The sequence below is a fragment of the Muscardinus avellanarius genome (genome assembly GCF_963383645.1).
Source record: "Muscardinus avellanarius genome assembly, chromosome: 5".
Lineage (NCBI taxonomy): Eukaryota > Metazoa > Chordata > Mammalia > Rodentia > Gliridae > Muscardinus > Muscardinus avellanarius.
This window is the reverse complement of record NC_137790.1, coordinates 7,705,465-7,722,773: the sequence shown is the minus strand read 5'-3', so window position 1 is coordinate 7,722,773 and position 17,309 is coordinate 7,705,465. Positions and strand designations below refer to the sequence as shown.

General features: G+C 42.2%; 1 protein-coding gene across 1 annotated transcript in view; it reads right to left on the bottom strand.

Moving 5' to 3' along the window:
• The window catches only part of KCNJ6 (potassium inwardly rectifying channel subfamily J member 6), a gene marked incomplete at both ends in the record, with an annotated part of 153,778 nt that overhangs the window by 20,977 nt on the left and 115,492 nt on the right, over positions 1 to 17,309 (bottom strand). The window lies entirely within an intron of this gene.

Sequence of the window (17,309 nt, the reverse complement as noted above, 5' to 3'; positions counted from 1 at the left end):
GGCATCGAGCCCTTTAAAGGAGACGTCTGTGGATTCAGGCAGTCTCGGTTCTACCCCTTAGAGAGTGGGGGCTTTAAGTCAGGAGAACTTAGGAATTGAATCATGCCCTCCTCCCACCCACAGCTTGAAGTTCAGCCCACCATGGGACTGAGTTTGGAGATGAAGCTTGAAAAGAGTCAATTACAGCTTAGGCGAGTGGGTCCATAATCTACCAGGACTTGTGGTCTTATAAGAAGAGGAGATACCAGGGGTACGTGTGAGTGGAAGAAAGACCACAGGAGCACACAGGGAGAAAGCGACATTTGCAAACCCACAGGAGAGAGCGATCTCACCAGAAACCAACCCTGCCAGCACCCAGAGCTTGGACGTCTAGCCTCCGGAACAGAATTCCAAGGAAATAATAAGTCCGTTGTTTAGGCCACCCAGTGTGCGGAAATCTCCTATGGCAGCTTGAACTCACAAACACACTCTCCAGATGCACTGAGTCTCAGTTTCTTTACTATGACATCCAACCCCTACAGCTGTTATAAGATTAAACATCTATGTGACAAGAGCCTGCATGGGACAGACACACAATACATATCCTTTTCTGTAATAAATCGCCCCTGTCACTCCCTTAATATTTAGGGAAAGACTTTTGAATAAGATCTTAAAGTTAGTAATCGAATTACAGGGCTTAGCCACACGTTGTGGCAGATGCCTAAGATCCAGTACTTGGGAGGCTGAGACAGGAGGGTTGCAAGTTTGAGGCTAGCCTTAGCAACTTAGCAAGACCTTATCGCAATATAAAAAATAATTTAAAAAGGCTCAAGATGTAGCTCAGTGGTAGACTGAGTACCCTTCTACCCCTCACTCCATCCCACAAACAAAGAAACAAAAAAAAATCAGGGCTTAAAACATTCCTGGTTTTTGATGATAAATATGCATGCATGCACTTAAAGGTTGATTCATACCAAAAAAAGTGCAGGGAAACGCTCCCTTTCTGTGTGCTCACATATTTGATCTGGTTTCCGCCTCAACATTCAGCATCTACAATTTGGCATGTGGTTCTTTTCCTTCTGATGGTCTTTATGATTAATGCACCGGTATGATCATTAGTTAACGAGGCATTAGGAGCACTCTTAGAATTCGAGTGCAGGGGAAACTTTGGAATGGATTCTGCTATTAAAAGCATATAAACTGCTGCACGAAACAACTTGTTTAGCCAGTCATTTTAGAGCGCATAAAAGTTTTATAAGCGCTTTCTTCCTCCAGGCTTGTACTCAAGCTCCTTCGGCTCTGCGTTTCCTCTGCCTGCGGTAACTATGTTTTTCTCTTATTTAAAGGGAGACATAAGTTCTGGTGAGAAAACACCATTTATCTGAACAAGAAAATAGCCGGGGATGGGACTGGAGTAGCACCAACTTTGCTGGTGGACCAGTCTTGCTCCGAGCCGGTTAGCTGTCTGGGAAATTGACCGCACACATCTGTCTCCGTGTTGCAGTCCTGAGAAGGCAATGCTGAGCCGGCCGTTCCAGTGCACAGCCTGGACTTCTAGATCATTGCTCTCAGTAGCCCTTCATTTATAAATGAGAGAGTTTGCTCTTTTCCTTCTTAAAACAGATGCCAGGCAGGCATGGTCTGGAGGTAGGTTGGGGGTTAAGATGGGGGGTCCATCCCTACTTACTGGAAGCACCCCTCCATGGCTGGATGTATTCACCTCAATGGTCACGTCTGAGCTTCCACTGCTAATTTTTATCCAATGGCCTCTAAATATGGCTCTACAGGGAAGGACCACTGGGGTCAAGCTTTACCAGGCTGGGAAGGCCTTGTCTTCAGGGCCCTGCAGAAGTGGAACAGTCCAGCATTGCCAGCAGGTAGGCTGGCTGACTGCAAAGCTTAAGTGCTGGAAAAAACTCCCCTGGATAGCAACTGCTCCTCAGTCTTCAGTGATACTTCCTACTCTAACAATGTTATAAAGGCTGGTGTGGTGGCAAAAGCCTGTAATCCTAGTGCTTGGGAGGCTGAGGCAGGAGGATCGCATATTGCCTCTCCGCAACTTAATGAATCCCTCCTCAATTGAGAAAAATCTTGTTTCAAACATAAAGAAACTGGGGATGGTGGGGAGACAGGAGAATCACAAGTTCAAAGCTAGCCTCTGCAACTTATCATTACAAACAAGGATAATTTGAACCCATCTTTTCCTATTTGAATTTCTTTGATAGCCTTCTCTTGTCTTATTGCTGTGGCAAGAATCTTGAGGACTCCGGGAAGATGGCAACCGAGAAAAGCGGAGCTTAAGAGCCCCGCTAACAACCAATCTCCATTACCACAAAATCAGCGCCTTTCATAGCCAGAAAACACCATCACCAGAGAAACAAAAAAATCACCAGGCTCCAGAGAGAAAGTGGACTGAGAACAGAGCTCAGAGCCACAGAGGAGATACACCAGCCTCACGCTCGAGGACGCGCGGCAGCAGCGCCATACTGCCGGCGCCAGCGGCGAATTCACCGGATGGCCACAGCAAGCCGAGGTGAGCCGCTGCGTAACAGCCAGGCGGGATTTCTCGGCGCACGGAGCATCTAAAGCTCCCAGTGGCTGAGCTCAGCACACGCTGCAGGGACTCAGAGTTGAACTCAAAACTAGAGAAGAAAAAATACGATAGCCTCATGGCCGAGGGCGTGGCAGCGGCGCCATATTGCCACCGGCGGCAGCAGCAGTGAATTCACCGAGTCCAGTACAGCTACATCTGTGTACTCAAGAACAATGAGTCAAATTGCGGGTCACAGAGGAGAAATCCCAGTACTATATGCCCTGGGAATTGACCCAGTGGGGGAGTGGCGGTGGCAGAGATATCACACCATAGGAGAACGTCCAACCTGGCACCCCCCACAGTCTAAAGCAGCCTCTATTGACTCTCTGGGTCGGAGACTCTGTGATACAACCCAGTAAAGGAGTAGTGGGGTCCGAGATACTACTGACTCGAGATCCAGAGCACCTTAAGTGAAGTCATAGTGACCCAAGGGAAGAACCCAGAGAAGGCACAAACTTCTGAAATCATGGGAAAGAGGAATAACACTGGAGCAATGAATGCCCACAACCCCACAACATCAGAACCCGATAAAACAGAAAATCAGAGATTTCTAGAAGATCAAATCAGGAAAATAACTGTAGAAATAATAGAGGTGCTTCGAAAAGATCTCAGAGAGAGCCAAAAAGAGATAAAGGATGCAATTAATGAAGTAAAGGCCTCAATTCAAAGCACAAACAACCAATTAGACCACATGGAGAACAGAATCTCGCTCTTAGAAGATGATCATTCCAAAAATGAACGCATAGTTTCTAATCTAGAAAAAAATATCCGACAGCAGGAATCTGACATTGAAGAAATATGGGCCCATTTTAAGAGAGCTAACCTAAGAATAATTGGAATAGAGGAGGGAAAAGAAAGTGAAACCAAAGGGATCAACAATCTCTTCAAGGAAGTAATAGCAGAAAATTTTCCAAACCTAGAGCAAGAGGTTGATACACAGGTCCAGGAAACTTATAGAACTCCCTTAAGACAGGATCGGAGAAGAGGATCCCCACGCCACATAATTGTCAAAATGACCAATGTAGAAGCCAAGGAGAGAATCTTAAAGGCAACAAAAACAAAGGGCCAAGTGACATTCAGAGGCAAACCAATTAGAATCACTCCAGACTTCCCAATCCAAGTCATGAGAGCCAGAAGGGCTTGGAGTAACATATTCCAAACTCTGAAAGAAAACAACTTCCAGCCAAAAATTTCCTACCCAGCAAAACTTTCTATCAAATTAGATGGAGAAATAAGAAGCTTCCATCACAAACAGAAACTGAAGGAATTTATGTCTTCAAAACCAGCACTAGAGAAAATACTCAAAGAGATTAACTACAAAGAAGAAATAGGTAACACACACCAGAACCAGAGGAACAAGAGTTTCCATCCAACAGACAACTAAGATTGGTTATCTGTGGAGATTCATTATTTATGTTAGTCTTTTACCTATCTCTAAATTGTATTGTTTGCCTTTATTGTTGTTAATTTTTAGGATGTCTAGTTGGAATATTAATATACCTTCAGATATAGCATTTGGAAATATTTTATCTCATTCTATTAGTAACTGTTTACTCTGTTTATATTGTCTTTTGATATACAATATTTTTTAATTTTTTTTTAGGGAGTTTGTATACTCTTCTGTTGCCTGTGCCATTGAAATCATATCCAGGAAATCACTGCCAATTTCAATGTTGTGAGGTTTTATGACCCAGATTTTCTTCTAAAAGTTTATAGTCTTAAGATTTATATATAGGTTTTTTATCTATTTTGAGTTAATATTTGTATATGGGATTAGGTAAGGGTCCAATTTTATTCTTTTCCATGTAAGTATTATTTTTCAACAATATTTAGTTAAAAGATTATTATTTCCACCACCAAATGTTTGTGGAAACCTTGTCAAAAATAACTTGACAATATAGGGAAGAGTTTAGCTCTAGGCTTTTATTTAACTCCAATGGTTTATATATCTGCCTTTAGAACAGTACTACACTGTTTCAATTATTGTAGCTTTATATGGTTTGAAATCAGAAAATATATATCTTCTAGCTTTGTTCTTTTTCGAGATCGTTTTGGGTATCTAGAGTCCATATTCCATATTAGGATAGAGTTTTTTTCTGAAAAATAAATATTTAAATATATGATAGTTTCACCTAAAAAAAAAAGAAAAAAAATATTCTCTGGTAAGAAAGAAAGTAAAAAGAAATATTGAAATGTTATCTTTAAGTCATCAAAAGCTTGGTATCAGACAAATGAAACTGTTATGTGAAATTATCATTTTTAATTTTGGATAAATTGCTATAATACTAGATGTCAACCACTAAGCCAAGCATGGGAAGGAGGGATGGGGAGAGAATGGGGTGGGGATCGGGTGGGGGCTGACTGGGCGATGTGTGCATGTATGTCTACAAAAGTTTGTATCTCACTATGATGCATGAATACAGTGCACCAATAAAAAATATGAAAAAAATATTAAAAAATATGAAAAAAATAAAAAAAATAAAACAGTCTTCTATAACAAAAAAGAATCTTGAGGACTATATTGGAATGGAGTGGTGATAGTGGTCATTCTTGTCTTGTTCCTGATTTTAGAGGAAATTCTTGCAGTTTTTCCCCATTAAATATGATGATGGCTTTCAGTTTATTGTATATTACCTTAATGATGTTGAAATACATTCCTTCTATTCTAGTTTAATGCAGTGTTTTTTTTTTTTTAACATGAACTGGGTGTTGGATTTTGTCAAATGCTTTTTCAGCATCAATTGATATGATCATGTGGTTTTTGTTCTCAGTTCTATTTATGTGGTGAATAACGTGTATTGATTTGTGTATGTTGAACCAGCCTTGGTTTTCTGGGATAAAACCAACTTGGTTGTGGTGTACAATTCTCTTGATATGGTTTTGAATGTGTATAGCTAGTATTTTGTTTAGAATTTTTGCATTTACGTTAATAAAGCATATTGGTCTGTATATTTCTTTTCTTGAGGTATCTTTATTTTGTTTTGAGATTAATGTGATACTGGCCTCATAGAAGGAATCTGGGAGAATTCCATGTCTTTCAATTTCCTGGAACAAGTTGTAAAGTATTGGGATTAGTTCTTCACTAAAGGTTTTGTAGAATTCAGCTGGAAACCCATCAGGGCCTGAGCTTTTCCTTGATGGCAGAATTTTTCTTGCTCTTTCTATTTCTTTGCTTGCTATTGGTTGGTTTAGGCTTGCTATGTCCTTTTAGTTAATTTGGGTAGGTTATATGGGCTTAGAAATCTATCAATTTCTTCCATGTTTTCCAGTCTATTGGAGTATACATTTTCAAAATAGTTTCTGATAATCCTTGAATTTCCCCACTGCTTTTGATTTTAATAATTTGAGTTGATTCTATCTTTATTTTGGTTAGGTTGGCCAGGGGTTTGTCAATCTCATTAATCTTTTCAATGAACCAGCTTTTTGTTTTGTTGATTCTTTGAATTGTTTTTTATTCTCTATTTCATTTATTTCTGCTCTGATTTTAATTATTTCCTGCCTTCTGCTGGCTTTTGGATTAGACTGTTGCAGTCTTTCTAGGTCCTTGAGATGCATCATCAGGTTGTTTACTTGGCGACTTTTTGTCCTTGTGTGGTCATTCAATGCTATAAACTTTCCTATTAACACTGCCTTCAAAGTGTCCCATAGATTTTGGTAAGTTGTGTCTCTATTTTCATTTAATTCTAGGAATTTCTTTATTTCTCTCCTTATTTCTGATCTTTCTCATCATTCAATAGTGTATTATCCAATCTCCATATATTTAAATAGTTTCTTGTGGTCTTCTTGTTGTTGATTTCTGCTTTCATTCCATTGTGGTCTGAAAAGATGCAGGGAAATATATTACATCTTTTGAATTTGCTGGTGCTTGCTTTGTGCCCCAGGATGTGACCTATTTTGGAGAAGGTTCCATGGGCTGCTGAGAAGAATGTGTATTCTGCTGTTCCTGGTTAAAATATTCTGTATATGTGTATTAGGTCCATTTGGTTTATAGTTTTCCTTAGTTCTGAAGAGTCTTTACTCATCTTTTGCCTTAAAGATGGATCTAGTGGCATGAGAGGTGTGTTGAAGTCTCCCAATATTATTGTATCTGGGTCTATTTGAGATCTGATGTCCTGAAGGGTTTGTTTTACAAATGTGGGTGCACCACATTTGGGGCATAAACATTTACTATCATTATATCTTCTTGGTGGATTGTTCCTTTTAATAAAAGGAAGTGCCCTGCTTTGTCTCTTCTGTGTTTTAGCTTAAAGTCTGCTTTATTGGTTATCAGCATTGCTACTCCTGCCTGGTTTTTGGTTTCCATTGGCATGATATATCTTTTCCCATCCTTTCACTTTCAGTCTATGAATGTCTTCGGCTGTAAGGTGAGTTTCTTGCAAGCAGCATATATTTGGATTATGTTTTTTAATCCACATTGCCAGTCTATGTCTTTTGACTGGTGAGTTAAGTCCTTTGATGTTCAGAGATTTTTTTTTTTTTTTTTTTTTTGGTGATACTGCGGTTCCTTGAAACCCTTCTACCTCTGGGCCACACTCCTAGACACCTATTTTTTATATTTTTATTTGGAAACACGGTCTCTTAAGCCAGCGAGGCTGGCTTCGAACCTGCATAATCCTCCTGTCTCTGCCTTCTAAGCATGGGGGTTACAAGTGTGCACCACCACGCTTGGCGACAGAGTTATTGAAATATGACTTTTGTTTCCTGTCATTTTGTGTTCTATCTTCTGCTTGATATAATGTTATTTTTTCTTTACTTAGATACCCCACTGATCAACTTCATCTCTTCTTTAGTTCTGAAATTTGCTTCATTTTTCTTCTTTATGGTTTATTTCTTTAAGTATTTTCTCTAGTGTTGGCTTTGTATTCACAATTTTTTTTGAGATTCTGCTTATCTTGAAACATGTTTGTTTCTCCATTAATTTTGAATAATAACTTTGCTGGATATAGCAGTTTTGGTTGGAAGTTGTTTTCTTCTAGGGTCTGGATCACATCATACCAGTCTCTCCTGGCATTCATGACTTGGGTTGTATAGTCTGGGGTGATTTTTATTGTTTTACCCCTATATATCACCTGTTCTTTTATTTGCACTGCTTTTAAGATTCTTTCCTTGGCTTCTATGTTGGTCATTTTGATTATTACATGGCATGGGGAGGTTCTTCTTTGATCTTGTCTTAACGGTGTTCTGTATGTCTCCTGGATGTGTAAGTCCAAGTCTCTTTCCATGTTTGGAAAAATCTCTGAAATTATCTCTCTGAAGAGATTATGAATACCCTTGGTCTGTAACTCTGTCCCTTCTTCAATGGTTTTTCTCTGTAATTTAGGATGTTTCACGTTGTCCCATAGTTGTTGGATGTTTAGGTTTTGTTGCTTTAATGACTTCTGTATGCTGTTGAGTGTGCTTTTGGTTTTGAATGAACTGTCTTCTAACAGTGATATTATATTTTCCATTTCATCTAATCTTCCAAATTTCTTTCTATTGCAGTCTTCATTTCATTTATTGACTCTTTCATTTAATTCCAGACCTCTTTCTGGTTCTTTCTCAGTGTTTCCATTTACTCTTTCATTTCCTGTACACTTGTTGAGAGGCCTTTCATCATAATGAAGATTAGGATTTGGAATTCTTCCTCTTGCATTTCTTGTAGGTCAGCATTCATGATTTCCATTATTTCTTCACTGTTCTGAGTTCTCATATTTTCAGGGTCCTTCCTCAGGCTTGTTTTTCTGATGTCTTGGCATCTTGTCTTTCGTGGGCAGTATGTCTGATGCAATCTTAATAGTAGGAATTTAGAGGTGCCAGCAGGTAAGCAGAGGAGTCTCTGTTCTCCACAGCTATGGCTGGTCTTATCTGACTTCTCCCTGTTTACCACGATTGGGAGGTCTGTGGTGATCCCGGAGATCCTACTAGTTGGGTCTAGTGTTAAGCATAGGACTCCCTCCATACTTTCCACTGATCAAAGTCTCAGTCTGTCTGAGCCTCTGCTATGTCCAACAGCAGACCCTACTCTTACCTTCTCTGGGTTGTACTGAAAAGTCTCAGACAAAACGTTTATCTGGGTTGCACAAGTCCCTGGGAGTGCTGGGCTGGGCATTTTCCCATGAACTGTGACTTCTCTTATGGTGTTATTGAGCACTGCTCTGGATCTCTGGAGGGTGTGGTAATCTCAGCCACCATTATTCCTTCACTGGGTTGTGATGCAGTCTCAGACCCAGGGAGTTTTTTTGGTTGCACGAGTCCCCGGGAGTGCCAGGCTGGGCATTTTCCTGTGGGAACCATGACTTCATTTATGGTGTTATTGAGTGCTGCTCTGGATATCTGGAGGGTGTGGTAATCTCAGCCGCTACTACTCCTTCACTGGGTTGAATCACAAAAATCTCAGCCCCAGAGAGTTTATTGCAGCTGTGTGAGTCCCTGGAGGTGCATATGCTGGAAGTTCTCCTGATCGGATGAAGTTTCACTTAGAATTTTGGTGTGTGCTGGCCTGGATCTCTGGTGGGCATGGTGAGCCCAGCTGCTGCTGGCAAGATCATGCCACCATGGTGCTCTCAGCTGCAAGGGGTGTTGGTTTCTTTTCTGGTGTTGAGCTCCGTTCTGGATCCCTGGAAGGCATGGTGAGCTCAGCCACTGGAAGTTTTAGCTGGTGTTTGTGCAGGAAAATCTGATGACTTACAACCTGTTGATCTGCACTTGCTCACCTGAGATCCTTGTTTTTCTTTTCATCTCTGGAGTCTGGTGCTGTGAGGCAAAATGGTGCCGCCATGGCACCCACCACTGAAAGCAGGTGGGTTTCTTCTGCTCTCTGGCTGGTCTTCTAATCTTCTTATTCTCTGTCCCTTGTATTTATCATTTTTATTTCTATACTCATAGCATCTTATGACTTTGTAGAACACTGTTTTTGAGGCAATGGAGATCGGGTGTCAGCAGGACTCGCAAGTGCTGCTGCTTCTCTCATCGCCATCTTCCTAGCTTTCCTTTTAAACATTCCATTTTTCCATAATGTCTACCTTATTTTTATAATCAGAAAAGAATCTTCAGTAGTTTTCAAGTGACACATAGAGGGACTCGATGTATGAGTTAAGAAATTTATCACATAAAGAGCTAAATAATTATAAAATGCTTGATCAAAGGTATCTTAGTTTTTAGAAACAGAGATACTGACTCGACATGAATCTGGGAAATTATAAATAACGCTGCAAGGTCCTTGTCTAGGGTGTTGAGAGCAACGAGTGGTACAAATACAGAATAGATGACCATGAGACCACTGGGTTGAGGTCACAGGACACATGGTGTTTGCTGGCCCCATGATTGGCTAGATGGACCTGAAGGAGGAGGGTTTGGGGAGGCCTGGACTTGGAGGGGCTGTTACACCGAATTGGTAGACGAGGACAGATGCAGCTTTCTGCAGGGTTTAGTCCAGTGTCAGTGGTTCTGGGTGTCCTTAGAATAGAGATGCACAGCTACAGGATGAAAAGACAATCCATGGCATGGAGGAAATAGTCTCCAATCATATAGATGATAAAGGGCTAATGGCTACAATATATAAAGAACTCTTGAAACTCAACAACAACATATTTTCCTACAAATGACATAATTTGTTCTTCTTGATTGCTGAGTAGAATTCCATTGTGTGTATATCCAATAATTTTGTAATCCATTCATCTGTTGATAGATACCTAAGTTGGTTCCACAATTTGGCTATTGTGAACTATGCTGTTATGAACATGGATATGAATACATTGCTATTAATATTCTGGTTTCAGTCCCTCTGGAAAGATATGAATCATATGGTGGATCCATCCCCAATTTCCTGAGGAATCTTCACACTGATCTCCAGGTGTTGAAGAGATGGTTCTATTTCAGGTTCTATCTTTCTGCATCCTCCCCAGTATTTATTGTTGTTTGGCTTCTTGATGATTGCCATTCTGATTGGGGTTAGATGGAATCTCAGCATAGTTTCGATTTGTATCTTCCTGATTGCTAATGATACTGAACATTTTTTCATGTATTTTATGCTATAGGCATTTTAGCACAAGACCTACTCTAATAGTACTTGTAGTATTGAGAGTGATAGAAGATTTGCCAGTTTACCATTACCTTTTACCTTTCCTCACTTTTTTAACTTTATTTTTTCTTTCTACCTCCCAACCTCCCCAAATTAAAAGAAACCATAACTTTGTTCCATCACTCTTTAATAGAGGGGTCAACTTCAGATGTTGGGCATCTTGTCCTGTGACATCTAGCAGTAAGTTCCAAAAGGACCTTAGGGAAGACATTTGCTTTGGTGGAAAGTAAGCAGTGAGTTCATGTGAAATGAACTATATGAAAACAGAGGGAAGGACAGGGGGCACTGGGAAGGTATTGCCAGGTAGGTCTGGGGTGGAGAGCAGGATGGGTTTGCTCAAGCGAGTGGTGAGTATGTGTTTTCTTTCTGATGGACAAAGGCTGGGATGGTGGGGACATTTAACAAGTGAGAGCAGCCATGTGTAAAAGTCTGGACACATGAATCAACTTTGGTTGGGAATGGCAGAGATTCTGAGCTGCCAGAATGCAGTGTACGTGGCTGAGATGCAGGGAGATGAAACTAGCGCAGTGAAGGCCGGAGGGACCCTGAGGCCTCTGCGCTGGGCGGAGGATATGCTCTTAAGCTGGGAATGACGTGGTCCTCTGAGCCGGGCGATAGTAATTATTTTAGGCTTTCCAGCCAACATACATCTCTGTTGCATATTCTTCTTCTGTCTTAAAACTTTTTTACAAGCCTTACAAAATGGAAAACTAGGCATCCACCAACAGGTGTCCTTTTGAGTTTATTGTGAATGGAATTATTTTCTGTATTTCTTTTGCAGTGGTTTGTGATTGGTGGAAAGGATGCTAATGGTTTTTGTAGGTTGATTTTTTGTTTTGTTGAAATTATTTATCACCTCTAGACATCTCCTGGTTGGGTTTCTTGGATCTTCTAAGTAAAGGATCATGTCAGCCGCAAGGATAGCAACCAGGGAAATGCAAATCAAAACGACACTGAGATTCCATCTAGAATGGCAATCATCAAGCTGGGCGTGGTAGCACACGCTTGTCATCCCAGTACTTGGGAGGCTGAGACAGGAGGATCACAGGTTTGTGGCCAGCCTCAGCTACTTAGTGAGGCCCTCTGCAACTTAGACCCTGTTTCAAAATAAAGAATAAAAAATAGGGCTAGGGTTATGAGTTTCCAAGAGGAGAAATGCGCAGAAGTAGAATGCCCCTGGGTTCCATCCCCAGTGCTGGAAAAAAATGGCAATCATCAAGAATACAAGTAATAATAAATGCTGGAAAGGATGTGGAGAAATAGGAGCTGTCTTGTACTGTTGGTAGGATTGCAAACTAGTGCCACCACTATGGAGATCAGTGTGGAGGTTCCCGGAGACTGGGAATGGGACCATGACATGTCCCAGCGAGAGTGCTCCCGGGCATCTTCCCAAAAGAAATGAACTCAATCAGAATATGACAGCGGTACTTGCAGGTCCATGTCCGTAGCAGCACAATTACAAGAGCCGATTTAGGGAACCGACCTCGGTATCTGTCAGCAGATGGAGGGACCACAAAGACTTGGTGCACACAAAAGAATTTTACTCAGCTATAAAGAAGACTAAAGTCATACCATTTACAGGGAAATGGATGGAACTCAAGAATATTATGCTAAGCTAGTATAGCCAATCTCAAAATAACAACAACAAGGAAACACAAGGAGACGTAACATCAGATGGAAGACTCCAGGGGAGACTGAGGGAGACCATGAATGAGGAGGGGGCCTAAGTCATAAGGAATAGGATAGCTGAAATAATGCTGTGGATGTAAACAAAATGACCAATTCCAGTCTCAAAGTGATGCATGGGGCGGGTGAGCGAGCGGGGAGGGACCTGGGGAGGAGAGCACCAAGAGCTGTGTGTGTGTGTGTGTGTGTGTGTGTATGTGTGTGTGTGCGTGTGTGTGTATGTGTGTATGTGTGTTTATGTGTGTTTATGTGTGTGTATGTGCGTGTGTGTATATGTGTATGTGTGTATATGTGTGTATGTGTTTATGTGTGCATGTGTTTATGTGTGTGCATGTGTGTATGCGTGTATGTTTATGTGTATATGTGTATGTATGCATGCATGCGTGTATGTGTGTGTAAGTGTGTGTGTGTGTATGTGTGTGTGTGTTTATGTGTGTGTATGTGCATGTGTGTATATGTGTGTATGTGTTTATGTGTGCATGTGTTTATGTATGTGTATATGTGTGCATGTGTGTATGCGTGTACGTTTATGTGTATGTGTGTATGTATGCATGTGTGTATGAGTGTGTATGTGTGTGTACGTGTGTGTGTGTGTGTGTATTTTTCTGACACTCTGGACCCCAATATGATGTAAGATCACAATGCACCAATTAAAAAAATTAAGAATAAAGCTGGAAGAGAATTAAGGCCACAGGAGGGGCTGAGAAAGATGGAAGAGGTATGAAGCGGTGGGCAGGCATCACAGGCTTCACTCACACTGGAAGAAAATGATGAGTCCCTTCCTTATTTCTTGTATCACCACAAAATTCAGTTGGATCAAGGATTGGCAGGCAAAAAATAAAGCTACAGAAGTAGAAGATGTATTTTTAAAAACAATTCTAAGAGTCGAGAAGCCTTTTTTTCCCCCTTAAAGCCATAATAGGAATCTGGAAACTATTTTAAAAGACTGATATTTTTGACAATCTGAAAAATGTAAATGTCTGTTAGAAAAAAAAAGTAAAACAACAAACCAGGGGAAATATCCACCATGTACAGCATATCTGTTCCCCACTGACCACAGCAATAAAGAGTTTGATGAAAAAATGGTCCAAGAAGCAAATAACGAGTTTCCAAGAGAAGAAATGCGCAGAGCTAAAATGCCCACGGAAAAGGCGCCGCCCAAGCGCGCGGGGCGACAACACTGCAGATAAAACAACACTCTCACCCTGACATCACCAAAGCCAAAAGCAAAGAAAAAGGCAGCGTGTGGGGCCAGTGTTGGGGAGAGAAGTGGCATTTTGCACTCCTATGTGTGTTTTTTATTTTTTTGCGGTAATGGGGATGGAACCCAGGGGCACCCTACCTCCGAGCTACAGCCTCCGCCCTATGTTTTCAGTCTTTTTCATTTTTTGAAACCGGGTCTCACTCAGTTGTGGAGAGCTTCACTAAGTAGCTGTTATTTTATGTAAAATAATGATCTTTTTAGAGGGCAAGGGGACTGCAGGTATCATAGTTTAGAAAAGAGTATACACTCGCCGGGCGTGGTGGGCACGCTTGTCATCCCAGCATTCTGGAGGCTGAGACCGGAGGATCACGGTTCGCGGACAGCCTCAAGCTACTAGTGAGGCCCTCTGCAACTCAGTGAGACCCGGTTTCAAAATAAAAGAATAAAAAATAGGGCAGGGGGTATAGCTCAGAGGTTGAATGCTCCTGGGTTCCATCCCCAGAACTGCAAAAAAAAAAAAAAAAAAAAAGAGTATACACTTTGGATTAACCACTCAGGGTATAGACATTTGTTCTAAGAACTTAATTTCACAAAATGTTCAACATTTATGTGCAAGGTCTACAGCCTCTTATATAATAGTGAAAAATTAATGTCTGTCCCCAGAGTCCTGGTTAAACACGGCACTGTAGATATAATCAGCGGAGTAGTATGAGGTTGTTAAAAATAATTTTTCACTCTTTCAAGGTCCTCTAATCTCTGTGAAAATCTTCTTATTTATTTTTTATTTTTTTGGGGGTATTGAGGACCCATTATTTTTATTTTTGGGGGTATTTTATAGCTGAGCTATACCTCCTCTCTGACCTTTAAATTTTTGTTATTTTTAAATTATTTTATTACTTATTTACTTATTTTTTTTGTGAGTCTGGGGATGGAACCCAGGGGCATTTGACCTCCGTGCTACACCCCCTGCCCTATTTTTTTATTCTTTTTTGGGAAACTGGGTCTCACTGAGTTGCGGAGGGCCTCGCTAAGTAGCTGAGGCTGTCCACGAACTGTGATCCTCTGGTCTCAGCCTCCCGAATGCTGGGATGACAAGCGTGCTCCACCACACCCGGCTGTTGTTTTTAATTTTGAAAGGTCTCACTAAGTTGCTGAGGCTGGTCTCCAACTTGTGACCATCCTGTCTCCGCTTTTCAAGTACTGGCATGCACCCCAACACCTGGCTCATGTTTTCATTTAAATCTGCGGCCAACATCTGGGAGGTTGAGACCGGAGGATCACAGCTCACAGCCAGCCTCAGCTACTACTTAGTGAGGCTCTCTGCAACTCAGACCCTGTTTCAAAATAAAGAATAAAAAATAGGGCTGGGGGCATTGGTCAGAGGTAGGATGCCCCTGGGTTCCATCCTCAGTACTGCAAAAAAAAAAAAAAAAATCTGCAGTCATAGTGCCCTCCACCCACCCACTTGAAACGCTCACCATTAACCTTCCTTGTACCAAGTTTGCTTTTTTTATGAAGCTTTTTTGCCTCCAACCTTGTAGATACTGTTAGTGAACACTCAGTGTTTACGCTCCTTCTGCCTGTGTAGAAACTAAGGTCTCTGAGGCCAGGGGACTAGCTGTGTCTGTTTTGCTCATGGACAGAGCTCAGGCCCTAGGTTAGAGCATCTGGGACAGGTCGCGGACCCCAGCACCTCTGGCTCAGTGAGTGTGGATGTCTTCTGACCTGGCAAGTGGTCCATGCCACAGTGTGAAGAGGAAAGCAAAATAAGAAACATGTGGTCTACTTCACGCAGATCGCCTTCTTAAGTGTGTGTGTGTGTGTGTGTGTGTGTGTGTGTGTGTGTGTGTGTGTGTAAAAGAACATTCTCCAAACTATGATTTTGATTTATCTTTGAGCTGTAAGCTTGTGTGGGTGTTTTTGCTTTCTCTCTCAATTTTTCTATATTTAAAATTTCCCCTTAATATGCTTCTACATCTAAAAAAATCAATGTAAAGCTATTTCTGTTTTGAAAAACCCAAACGAATGTTGTGCCGAGCTCCTGAAACGTGCCCGCTGGACCTGGGGATGGGGGTTCACTGGTGTGTCGGGTAGATTGGGGGTCCACTCCAAATTCATGTTCACCAAACAGCAGGCAGCAACCTCCCTCGGAATGGGGGTCTCTGTAGATGTAACCAGGGTAAGAGTCCAGATGAGATCAGACTGGATTAGGGGGAATCTAAACCCTATTAGATGTCCTCTAAGAGCTGGGACAACAGCTGGAGACAGGGGAGAAGGCGCACAAAGACGGGGTAGAGACTGGAGATATGCTGCCACAGCCCAGGTCTCCAGGAGCCGCCAGCTGTGGAGGGGCGGGGAGGGCTCTCCTGTAGAGCTTTGGAGGCAGCACAGCTGCCCCCCCCTCAATTTAGACTGACCTCCAGACTCTGTGAACGCATTTCCATCGCTTTGAACCATTAGCTCATGGCGGTGTGCTGTGGCAGCCCTGGAAAACTAACCCAGGGTGACTTGGGCTAGGGTGGTATGGACCGAGTGGTGGGTCTCAGGCCAGGTGGCAGGGGTTAGGGAGTGGCTATCTGTGACTAAGAGAGGGGCAGCAAGTGTAGACCATGTGCTTAAAGGGAGGGAGAGCCGGAGGTGGGCTGGTCAGAGCAGAGACTCGTGCGGCGTGTGTCCGTGTGTGTTTGCAGTAAGTGAGCACATAAGTATGTGTGTGCAGGTAAGTGGGTGCGTAAGTCTGCATGCACGTGTGTGCATGCATAAGTGTGTGTGCCTGTACCAGGAGTGTGGATGTGACCTGGGAGAGTTTCTGGTACATTTGCAAGCTCAGAGGGGCAGAAGGGGAGAGTAAGGAAGGGGCGATGCGTGTATTCAGGTGTTGATGGACAGAAGTCAGTCAAAGCAAAGCACTGAAAGCCCGGGTAGCACAGATGCAGACGGCAAGGAAGCAGCCCTCTCCCAGAGTGGTGGGTGCACTGTGGCAGGCAGGGAGGGAGCAGGGAGGGGAGGCGGGGCGTTCCCCCGAGCCTCCAGTCGTGAAGGAGCCTCAGGCTGGCTCACTTTTGAGTGGAATGTGAAGAAGACTCTATTTATGCAGATTCACTAGGTTGGATCTGCATCTGGTCATGCAATAATTGCACTCAGCATAGACACAGAGAGGGCAAAGCTTCTCCAACCTCACCAGTCAAGAAACACATTTATAAATGGCTACTTATATGCTGTGTTCACAGCAGCACTATTTACAGTAGCCAAGAGGTAGAAGAAGCAAGCTGCGTGTTCATCAACAGGGAAACGGATCAACAAAATGTGGTTTGTACATGCAGAGGAATATTATTGAGCCTTGAAAAGGAAGGGAATGCTGATACATGTTTCAACATGGATGAATCTTGAGGACATTGTGCCCAGGGGAACAAGCTAGTCACACACACACAAAAAAATGTCTTAGAGAATGTCCGTAGAGTAGTCAAATTCATAGAGACAGAAGGTAGAAGAGCTGGGCATGGTGGTACATGCTTGTAATCCCAGTGCTTGGTAGGCTGAGACAAGAGGATCGCAGGTTTGAGGACAGCCTTAGCAATTTAGTGAGGCTCTCAGCAATTCAGCAAGACCCTGTTTCAAAATAGAAGAGAAAAAGAAAGGAGATGGCGGTTGCCTGGAGATACTTGTAATGGGTTTAGAGTTAATGTTTGGGAAAATGAGAAACTCCTGGGGCTGGGTGCTGGAGATGGTGACACAACAAAGTGAATGCACTTAACGCTATGAACAGCACGCTGAAAACTGGTTAACTG